Source organism: Bufo bufo, chromosome 4, assembly GCF_905171765.1.
Source record: "Bufo bufo chromosome 4, aBufBuf1.1, whole genome shotgun sequence".
Classification (NCBI taxonomy): Eukaryota; Metazoa; Chordata; class Amphibia; order Anura; family Bufonidae; genus Bufo; species Bufo bufo.
The window spans coordinates 602278888-602291086 of NC_053392.1; the positions used below are offsets into that span (position 1 = coordinate 602278888).

At 43.3% G+C, this 12199-nt stretch overlaps 1 non-coding gene across 1 annotated transcript; it reads left to right on the forward strand.

Annotated features, from left to right (window-relative positions):
• Window positions 1–6175: 6175 nt before the first annotated feature.
• TRNAS-GCU lies at window positions 6176–6257 on the forward strand. Its single transcript has one exon. It is a non-coding gene; the product is annotated as a tRNA-Ser (tRNA).
• The last annotated feature ends 5942 nt before the right edge of the window (window positions 6258–12199 follow it).

Consider the following 12199-nt stretch of genomic DNA (forward strand, 5'->3'; position numbering starts at 1 on the left):
ATTGTTTACCTGTACTGCCATCTGGTGGTACAAAGCGCACTAATGACAACTGCAGCTTTTAGACCATCCAGCCAAACCTATTCCATAAAGTGTTAGGCTAATAAAGTCTATGAGCATATTGGCATGTATGCTGCTGTACACGTATAACACCCAGTTTTTCAGCACTGTGGTGTTTTCGTCACCAGTGGTATTATATTTGCAGTTGTCTAAAAGTATGAAGACTTATGAATAAATCAAAAATGGTAGTTGAGAACGTGTGGCATGGTTTTACGGGGAAGTGGAAAATCTCTGAGGGGCGATGTCCAACACGGCGGTCATGTTAAAAGCTGCCATCCAAGACAATATTTTTAGGGGGGGCATGTGACATATCTATCTGATATTTGAGAATTTGAGAATTTGATGAGGAATCCAAATCTCGACATACCTTTATGTAACACCCCAGAGTGATGTTACCACTCCTGCACCCTGCTACTATCTCTAATGGTCTAACCTGTATGTCATCTTATGTATTTTGTTCCAGGTCCTCTCCATATTGTGCATTGATAATCTATATAGTCCTATATAGTCCTTTTGAACACTTTGGACTATGTAGAAGAAGCATACCGACAACTCACAGACACATGATACTATATCAAAATGGAGGGAGACCCAGCTCAGAAATATTTGAGAGAGTTACTGCAAAAAAGGTCATCATGGGTCTTCCTGCAGGATCCATGCGACTTTTAGACTTGGTACGTGAGAATCCCAGGATTGGAGTATTCTACATGCTTCCCAAAATACACAGATCAGGGAATCCAGGGAGGCCAATCATTTCAGGTGTGAAAACCCTCACTGAAAAAATCTCTGGTTGGATAGAGGGCATCCTCAAACCATTAGTGAGGAACACAACAAGTTATCTACAGGACACCACTGATTTATTGAACAAACTGTCAATCCATAGGTCCCCTCCCTAAAGGCACAATCTTGGCCACCATGGATGTGGAATCCTTGTATTCGAATATCCCACACGATGATGGATTAACTGCTTGCCGAGTATACCTGGAGGTGAATGGGATCATCTCAGAGTCTGTACTACAACTGACCAAATTCATCCTCACCCATAACTATTTCTCTTTTGACAAGAAGATATATTTACAGTGCGCTGGGACCGCCATGGCTCCTGCTTCGTACAGTATTAGAACAAAGTTTTATGTGAATCGACTTTGGATGTTTCATCCTAAGTCGATTCGCTCATCCCTAGAACTCACCATTCCATTCTCCCTTCTTTTGGGCAGAGGTGGGCCAGTCCTGCTTGCTACCAGAAAGAGACGGGTGGCAGTTCTAGATGATTCTGGTTGAGACTCCATATTGGAGCTGATAGGACACTAACCTATTCCTTGGCTGAAACTAAGTCAGACTGAAGAGTGGAGTGCAGCATAAAGGAGGAATCAAAGTTACTAAGCTAGCTTGTCAGTACAGCAGAGAGAAAGAGATAAAGCAGAGTTGAGTTTACCTGCCAGTTCATGCTAAAGCCTACTGGAACCAAGACAAAACCTGAAAACTGTTTGAAGAAAAGTGTATTCAAGTAAAACTGCCATTAAACTTCATCTCAAGGTCTGGACTTGTTATTCTTTCAAATCCCTCAATTATTCCCCCTATTTATTGCTTCGGAGCCAAAGCCTGGGGTCCAGCGATATCCAGGTAGGAGCACCGTGACACACTTAAAGAGACATTTAGGCAGCACTACACCACTCGGCATTCCTACTAAATCTGGGACGCAATATAGAGGGCCCTAGGGGGATTCGGCATGTTGCATTTATTCCTGCCAAAGTTATTAACAATTATCTCTTTGTTAAAGGCACAGATATGGCTGCGAGATTAAATGATACTTACCTGGTCTCCAGCACCCATGTCCCTCCGGATCCCTGCACGGCCACAGCTGCATGATGTTTTGATCCCCTTGCTATGGACTGACAGTTGATACACAGATGTTACAGGTGTAGTACGGGAGTGCAGGAGATATCTGCATATATATTTGTTCTTTTTTTTTATTTTGTTTTTTAATTATCTTTATTACTTGAGATATAAAAACAAATTACAGTACAAAAAAGAGTTTTTTTTTCATTTTCCTTTCCCCTTATCCCCCCACCCCCCTCCCCATACCTGTGGTGCGTCAAAACAAAAAAGAGAAAAAAAACAAAAACAAAAAAAAACAAAAAAGAAACAATTATACAAAATATATTTGTTCTTTAATGTTATGTGATCCATTGTATACTATGTTATACACTGCGTGCAGAATTATTAGGCAAATGATTATTTTGACCACATCATCCTCTTTATGCATGTTGTCTTACTCCAAGCTGTATAGGCTCGAAAGCCTACTACCAATTAAGCATATTAGGTGATGTGCATCTCTGTAATGAGAAGGGGTGTGGTCTAATGACATCAACACCCTATATTAGTTGTGCATAATTATTAGGCAACTTCCTTTCCTTTGTCAAAATGGGTCAAAAGAAGGACTTGACAGGCTCAGAAAAGTCAAAAATAGTGAGATATCTTGCAGAGGGATGCAGCACTCTTAAAATTGCAAAGCTTCTGAAGCGTGATCATCGAACAATCAAGCGTTTCATTCAAAATAGTCAACAGGGTCGCAAGAAGCGTGTGGAAAAACCAAGGCGCAAAATAACTGCTCATGAACTGAGAAAAGTCAAGCGTGCAGCTGCAAAGATGCCACTTGCCACCAGTTTGGCCATATTTCAGAGCTGCAACATCACTGGAGTGCCCAAAAGCACAAGGTATGCAATACTCAGAGACATGGCCAAGGTAAGAAAGGCTGAAAGACGACCACCACTGAACAAGAAACACAAGCTGAAACGTCAAGACTGGGCCAAGAAATATCTCAAGACTGATTTTTCTAAGGTTTTATGGACTGATGAAATGAGAGTGAGTCTTGATGGGCCAGATGGATGGGCCCGTGGCTGGATTGGTAAAGGGCAAAGAGCTCCAGTCCGACTCAGACGCCAGCAAGGTGGAGGTGGAGTACTGGTTTGGGCTGGTATCATCAAAGATGAGCTTGTGGGGCCTTTTCGGGTTGAGGATGGAGTCAAGCTCAACTCCCAGTCCTACTGCCAGTTTCTGGAAGACACCTTCTTCAAGCAGTGGTACAGGAAGAAGTCTGCATCCTTCAAGAAAAACATGATTTTCATGCAGGACAATGCTCCATCACACGCGTCCAAGTACTCCACAGCGTGGCTGGCAAGAAAGGGTATAAAAGAAGAAAATCTAATGACATGGCCTCCTTGTTCACCTGATCTGAACCCCATTGAGAACCTGTGGTCCATCATCAAATGTGAGATTTACAAGGAGGGAAAACAGTACACCTCTCTGAACAGTGTCTGGGAGGCTGTGGTTGCTGCTGCACACAATGTTGATGGTGAACAGATCAAAACACTGACAGAATCCATGGATGGCAGGCTTTTGAGTGTCCTTGCAAAGAAAGGTGGCTATATTGGTCACTGATTTGTTTTTGTTTTGTTTTTGAATGTCAGAAATGTATATTTGTGAATGTTGAGATGTTATATTGGTTTCACTGGTAAAAATAAATAATTGAAATGGGTATATATTAGTTTTTTGTTAAGTTGCCTAATAATTATGCACAGTAATAGTCACCTGCACACACAGATATCCCCCTAAAATAGCTAAAACTAAAAACAAACTAAAAACTACTTCCAAAAATATTCAGCTTTGATATTAATGAGTTTTTTGGGTTCATTGAGAACATGGTTGTTGTTCAATAATAAAATTAATCCTCAAAAATACAACTTGCCTAATAATTCTGCACTCCCTGTATATTGCACCAGTATAGTGTGTGTGGATGGCAAACTAAGGGTTAATCACTCTAGTTCAGCCCTCAAAGGTGGTTAGATGTGGGCTGGTCCCACCCCTAACCTTTGGGGAGAGTCTAGACTGGAGTTTCAAAGGGGAAGGAAGCAAAGTCCACGTGTTCCTTCTTCTTGGGCCTCAAGTTTCAGAGACTAACAGATCTCTGCAAGCTCTAAGAAAAGAGAACGACATAAAGATAAAGGAGAACTTGGAATCTGCGACTTCAGCCATTCAGTACTTACTGCAGCGAATGGCCGATTCACAGTTTTTTTAGTCCCTTCACCTCTCACAAAAAGTGGAATAAAAAGTAATCTAAAATACTCTAAAATGGTAAAAACAAAACCCTACAGATCATCCGACAAAAAATATCAGCCCTCGTACAGCTTTATACACATGAAAATAAAAAAAGTAATAGGATTCGGATGATGCAAAGAATACATTTTTTTCTTCAATATTAAATTGTATGAAAGTGTAAATGGTGCCATTAGAAAACACAACTTGTCCCACAAAAAAACATGCCCCATACTGCTATGTGAATGGAAAAATAAAAAAATTATGGCAGAGAGTAAAAATCGAAAACGAAAAAACTGAAAATGTCTGGGTTCCTGAAGGGGTTAAAGCAGTTCTCCTGACTCTGCACTTCACTAGAAGATGACCTCTTCACCAGGTGTACAAATTCTCTTGTCAACCAATACAACACACAACCACAGGGCAGTTCTCCCTCTCGGCAGGAAAACTCTGAGCTAGATAGATAGATAGATAGATAGATAGATAGATAGATAGATACAGTATCGGGACAGCCTGTCAGTGCTCAGACCATTTGCCGCACACTGCATCACATTCATCTGCATGGCTGTCGTTCTAGAAGGAGCCTCTTCTACAGATGATGCACTAGAAAGCCCGCAAACTAAGGACATGGATTACTGGAACCATGTCCTCTGGTCTGATGAGACCAAGATAAACTTATTTGGTTCATATGGTGTCAAGAGTGTGTGGTGGCAACCAGGTGAGGAGCACAAAAACAAGTGTGTCTTGCCTTCAGTCAATCATGGTGGTGGGAGTATCATGGGTTGGGGCTGCTTACTACTGGCTGTGGGGAGCTACAGTTCATTGAGGAAACCATGAATGCCAACATGTACTGTTGCATACTGAAGCAGAGCATGATCTCCTCCCTTCGGAAACTGGGCTGCAGGGCAATATTCCAACATGATAACAAAGCAAAAACACACCTCCAAGACGACCACTGCCTTGCCAAAGAAACTGGGGGTAAAGGTGCTGGACTGGCCAAGCATGTCTCCAGACCTAAACCCTATTGAGCATCTGTGGGGCATCCTCAAATGGAAGGTGGCGGAGCACAAGGTCTCTAACATCCACCAGCTCCGTTATGGAGGAGTGGAAGAGGATTCCAGTGGCAACCTGTGAAGCTCTAGTGAACTCCATGCCCAAGAGAGTTAAGGCAGTGCTGGGAAATAATGGTGGCCACACAAAATATTGACTCTTTGGGCACAATTTGGCCATTTTCACTTAGGGTTGTACTCACTTTTGTTGCCAGCGGTGTAGATATTAATTGCTGTGTGTTAAGTTATTTTGAGGGCACACCAAATTTACACTGTTATACAAGCTGTACACCGACTACTGTACATTGTATCAAAGTGTCAGATCTTCAGTGTTGTCCCATGAAAAGATAGAATAAAATATTTACAAAAATGTGAGGGGTGGACTCACTTTTGTGAGATACTGTAGATAGATAGGGTATAGATAGAGAGATAAATAGATAGATATGAAATAGATGGATACTTAAGAGATAGATATCAGATAGATATAAAGATACTAGATATCAAATAGATGGATAGATTGATATAACGCATTATTTATATTGGGGGACACTATGGGGGCTATTTGATGTCCAGGCGGCAATGTGCAGGGCATTTTATATACTGAGGGGCAGTGCAGAGGTTGGGATGTAAAGAAAAAAAAGCCAATGAAATTCATCCATTTTCAACAGCCATTTTTTTTTCGTGTGCATGTAGCCTCTGTGTGCTGTACCCTTTTGCAGATACTCCATGCTCATATATACGTTAGCTCCTGTGTTGTGCGGCTGCTCTTTAGTGTTTGTCTATATTTGCATTGCAGTTTTACAGATTTGCACCCGTCTGTTCATCTCACTCAGGAGGGGTTGACTAACCTGTCTTTTTGCATTTTAGACAGTAGAGAACACCTGCTCCTGTGTACACAATGTCAGGAAGTAAGTGCACAGCAATAATAATCCGGGCCATATGTCTGTGAGCAGGCTGCGAGGGGGAGGGGAACAGGTGACGAGGTGGCCGAGTGGTTAAGGCGATGGACTGCTAATCCATTGTGCTCTGCACGCATGGGTTCAAATCCCATCCTCGTCGCAACTTCCTTTTTCACTTGTAAAAGGTTTATTTTCTAGTAAATTAATTAAACGGAAAGTTATACATAGTGATTAAAAAAAAAAGACTGGTGCAGAATTCTAGTGAGAACACAGCACAAATTCATGAACATTAAAAGACACTTTCTGCCCAGGTTATATCTATCTATACACTACAAATGTTCTATGTGAGCACCGCTGGTGGCACAGAAGATGTCTAAGCAGTAGTCCAGTTCTGTCCAGACTCGTTCCAGCATATCCTCAGGTATGGACTCTACTTTTCAGTGATGCGTCTTGTTCAGATCCTGTGTTTGTGGGGAGGGGGCAGATATACAGAGTTCTTGAAGTGTAGTGCCCTGAATCAGGGATACTTTGAAGTCTGAACATTTGGGGACATTTGCCCCTATTTCCCCTATGCAAAGTCAGCAACTTCTTCATAGCACTTTAAAGGGTTAACTTGCACTGACTTAAACTGTGTTTTATATGGTTGTGACATAGATCCTGTTCATTTGCACTGTGGAAAGGGTTAATGAACACTGAAAGACTTTTGGGACTTTCTAGCTAATAATGAGAAGCTAATCATTTTCCACAGTTACCATAAGGGTTAGGCTAGTTTCACACCTGCAGTGTGAATTCCGGCAGGCTGTTCTGGCAGACAATGCCAGGAATCGGCCAGACACAAGCCACAGTGTGCAGCGGTTTGGGCCCACTTGATTCTCTGCATTGTCTGCAGGAATGCGGACAGATCTCTGCCGGACCCCACTATACTTAATGGGGCCTGGCAGGCATTCTGTTTGTATCCGGCAGTGCCGGATCAGGAGAATTCTGGCAGGCTGTTCTCTGTCGGAACAGCCTGCTGGAATTCACACCGCAGATGTGAAACTAGCCTTGAAGAAGAGTATGTTTTGGAGAGAAAAAGCCAGACTTGTTTCCCACCAAACCAGACAACCTGACCTTTTGAATGTCTGTGTAGCTAGCCAGCTAAGACCTGTGCTAGGGTGCTAATATAGCTTATATGTGTATACAGCTAGACCTGCCTATAGCCTTAATACAGTTCCTATGTTAATGTGTTAAAGACAAAAGCAGAGTTATTTACTGTGACATCATGTTTTGGATGTCATATAACTGTTATATTTTGTGTTCACAGAAGCAGAAAAAGATAATATGCCTTTAAAATTCATTTTGTAATGTAAGGTAAGCTCAGTGACACAACAGAAACAACAGCAAGTATAGTGTTAATCTGTTGTTGCTGGGCAGAAGTCTAGACCAATCACAGCCAGCTTCTCACACACCAAGAGTTTTCACCAATCACAGCCAGCCTCACACACAGCCTGTCTGGGAATTCCCCTAGCAGAAGCTGCTAGAATCATTACTCACTAGAGACAGGAGCTGAAGAGACATTCACTCCACTGAGAGCTGAGTTTTATGGGAACAAGAGGCCAATATAAGTATTTAAAACAGTTATATAATGTTCATATTGTTAGTATTGTATTTAGAACTGTATACTGAACTAGATATATATGTGTTTACTTGCAGTTACACCAATTGCAACCATACTGAGCCATACAATCATACAATCCATACAAATTGCAAAAGCAAACTGCAATCTGCAGTAGAACTATTAGTTAGACCTGAGAAATCATAAAGTGCTTAAATAACTTAAAGTGAGAGTACAGATACTCAAGAGAGAAATATATCCACCATTTTATGTTGAATGACAAGATTGAACAGTTGAACCACCATCTTATGCATACCGCCATTTTGTGATATCTTTTAAACTTTTTGTACATGGACTATCTGCTGCGGAGGCGGCAGTGTTATATATGAAGAAAAGTTGAAGTTAATAAAGAAGTTATTTGAAGCTTTTGGTGTGCTCTTTAAACCTACTGTTTCCATAGAACGGCGCTAGAGGAATTACAGAGTAATAGACAGTCTGGTTAGACTAAAAGTCAGAGATACCAAAATTCTTCTAATGCCACAGCGCAAAAGGCACTTCATAGTGCTGCGCCTGCCACAGTGGAACTATTAACCTCAGAGGGCGAAGTGATAGCGCTCCTCAACTTGCACAGTAAAGGGTGCATTAGAGCAGCGGAGCGCCAGCATATACCGCCGCGCAGCAACTGTTCCCTGAGTGAGTAAGCAAAGACACCTCAGCGGAGCTACCTGTCATGGTTCATGGTTTGCGCTGTGACACTGTTGCCACACTTGCAGTTGCCCGTGGCAACGGGTTGCTGTGTGAGCATGCGGTGGCAGTGTCTCGGCCTTCTGGGTGATTGCCGGGACATGCTTGACATGCATGCTGTTGCCGGTGGTAACGTGTGGTTTAGTATGCTTGTGTGTGCACTTCCCCTTTAAGTTGTAGCCTCCCTCTGTCTGGTGCTGTAAGGGTTAACTCCCTGACTGGGTGTGGTCACTTGGCTTATCTTCTGTGGTTTCCTGGCTGGAGTCAGTTGTACTTTAGATGTTGTTGGTGCTGGAGCTCTGCTCCAGTCCAGGGTGTTCCATTTGTCCAGTGAGGGCCACCCTTGTGGTCATCAATGTTATCCCGGTGTCTCCTTCCCTTCCTGTCCCTATTTGTATGGAGTGGGTTATGTTTAGGGTGTTGGTATGTCTAGTTTGGTGTTACATGTCTGGTGGTGTTTGATGTCCAGCATGTTTACTAGATATTCCCCAGTCTCATGTTTTAGCAGCTATGGGTGTCCTGGGTCCCTGTGTGGTATGTGGTGTGTGCTGTGTCCTTTAATGTTGGTGTGGACATTGTTCCAGTCAGTGTCTGTGGCAGGTACGTGTGTTATGGGTTTCGCTTACCTGCCATCTCCATATGCTGTATGTGTTCCCCTCTCCTTGCAGCCTGGCCTCAGATGGAGACTCCTGTTCCTCCATTACTGGGATGAACAGGTCGTCTCTTCCCTGCTCCTTGGTGAGGGATTACCAGGGCGACTTAAGGTTTCTAGGAATCCTGAGTATGAGTCGTCCTACCATCGGAGTCCGCTGAGGAGTCAGGGAGAGGATTAGGGAAGCTGTAGGAGGTGACCTGCTCCCTTATTACTCCTTTTGGCCAGGCTGATCCCCTTTTACCCTTTGATACCGCATGGTGGGGGGTTTTACAGATGGTAAAAGCCAGGAACAGTGTTCCTCCACCCTTGGTGTATGCTGGTGATTCACTGTTCCTGGCTTTTACCATCTATCCAGTTAGGGCCACCCTTATGGTCATACTGTCACGACGGGGAGTGAGGGAAACCCCCCACCGTGCGGTATTAAAGGGTAAAAGGGGATCAGCCTGGCCAAAAGGAGTAATCAAGGATGAACAGGTTGTCTCTCCCCTGTTCCTTGGTGAGGGATTACCAGGGCGACTTAGGGTCTCTAGGAATCCTGAGTATGAGTCGTCCTACCATCGGGGTCCGCTCATGCGGTGAGGAGTCAGGGAGAGGATTAGGGATGTTGTAGGAGGTGACTTGCTCCCTTATTACTCCTTTTGGCCAGGCTGATCCCCTTTTATCCTATGATACCGCACGGTGGGAGGTTTCCCTCACTCCCCGTCGTGACACTACCATAAAGGCCATAGAACGTGTGCATTAGTCAAACTGCAGCCAACTCTTAAAGTGGCAGAACGGCAAAGGCAAAATAGTCAGAGAAAGAGCGCCAACCCTCCGGCGATCCCTAGAGAGAGAAAGAGACGCATGGTGGGAGGCCAAAGTCCAGAGCTAGAGTGCCTGCACCACTATCCACAGGGAGACCACGTACTGCAGTCATCTAGTTTCCCGCCACTAGGCCCAAAGCCTGCAGCAGTGTATCCAAGCCAGCGCATCGCAAGTCATCTGTCACGATACTAGTGGAATACTGCTGGAATACAATGGCAGGGACAAGGCTTGTACACAGGAAACACTGGAGTCTTGAATAGGAGGTTGCAGGACTGAAGGATGTAGCAGAGCCAAGCAAGCGGAGCTGTAACCGGTAGCAACGGTGCAGGACTGAAGGATGCAGCAGAGCCAGGCAGGCGGAGCCGTTACCGGTAGCAACGGTGCAGGACTGAAGAATGCAGTATAGCCGAACTCAGATGAGCAATGGGTCAGGGCAGGTGGCACAGGAACGTAGTTAAACAATCCGGGTCGGCAACAAGAGGTAGCAGGATCTTCACAAAGTAGCAGGGTAAACCGCAAGTAGGAGGAACAAACCAGAGAGCTAGTTCCAAGCAAGAGGACTGCACGAGCAGAAGCTAAACACAATACTCAAGCAATTAGTAACAGGCTTGAGAGGTTTAAATGTGAAACAGGAAGTAAGATGGCACCCAGCTGAGACACCATCCACCATCTTAACTGAGGGAGAACTTGAGGGCAAGACAATCTGAACTAAACAGACGTAGCAGGATGATTCCTGACATCATCACAGATCATCGCAAGTCATCACAAAGCATCTCAGCGCAGAGCATCGAAAGACAGCGCAGAGCATCGCATCACATCAAGAAAAGACAGGTCTCCTTTAAGACAGACATTTGTTCCAGCAACCTTCAGATCACAGTATCCTGCTCTTCAGAATAAGGTCAGAGCTTTCCTTTTATTACTTATCATTGCATATAGGCTTTGGTATAAAGAGACATTTTTGTGTTCAGATAAAGACTTTAAAGTAAAACAAAGGACAGTTTGTATTACACGGACTCTATTGCATTTAAAGTGAAAGTCATTTATTGCCTGCATTTATCACTGTTACATTTTAAGTGAAAGTAATTTATTTCTGCATTTGTCAATATTGCATTTAAAGTGAAAGGACTCTTAATATTTGTATTGATTGTTATAGCATTTAAAGTTAAATGTCTGAGCTTAGTATTACCATGTCACTGTTAGAGGATACAAAGATAAAGTAGAGGGGAAAGAGCAAGGGAACCTGTCTGAGGTAGAAGAGTCTGATGCAGCATTAGTCTTGCCTCAAACAAATATAGCCCAAACAGATGAACTAAGACATTCATCACGTGCCAGAAAACCGACCCCAAAGATACTGGAAAATTTGGAGAAAGAAGCAGCATTAAAAGGAAAAAAGTTCACAAGAATGTATGAGAAGTGGAAATTATACATTAAAGGAATTTGTGGAAAGTTAAAACAAAAAAGTATAAAAGGGAACTTGAGTGATATGGTAGAGATGGTGGAAGAATCTGAATCAGAGCTTATGGCAGCATATGTCAACCTGTGGTCGCTTACAACACCTTCCCAGGACATTGTAAGGAACATGGACACATGTACTGCGGTCACTAAAGATTTAGTAAAGCTCATGAGAGAACTTTCATCTGCAGCTAATTATGATGAAGTTAAAGCAAGAAGTAGAATGAACAAGCTTTTTATGAGAGACTAAGCTAGGTCCTTAGGGGGAAAGCAGTGGCGTCTCTGGCTTTCAAATTTTGGGGGGGCACACTGGGGGCCAGGACAAAAGTAGGGGGGCAGCTATAACAACAATATATTTACACAAGTATGCTTAGAAATGCTGCGATACTTTACCCAATACCTAAAACCGCAACAGGGAAGAAAAGTCCTGCTGTCTGTGGTTTAAAAAATAAATAAATAAAAAATCACTCAGATTTCAACATGTCCTAGCTGCCTGTGGATGACACTTTTATAGGGAGGGGGATCTGTGGATGACACTGCTATGGGGGGATCTGTGGATGACACATACCGTATATAGCATCTTATGCTATATGTGTCATCTACAGATCCACCCCATGACAGTGTCATCCCCATTTCCCCCTCTATAACAGTGTCATCCACAGATCTCCCTCCCCGCAGCTCACAGGAGTGTACATTTGACATTTCTAAACTGTAATCCATATCCTGCAGTAACTAACTTTAAATCCGGATTCAAGGGCCGCTCATCTCTACTAGTACCTTAACCTTACACCACTCGGCTAGCTTCGGTAACAGGGCCAGGCTACAGCCTTCAGGTACTGCCTGTTAGTTGTTA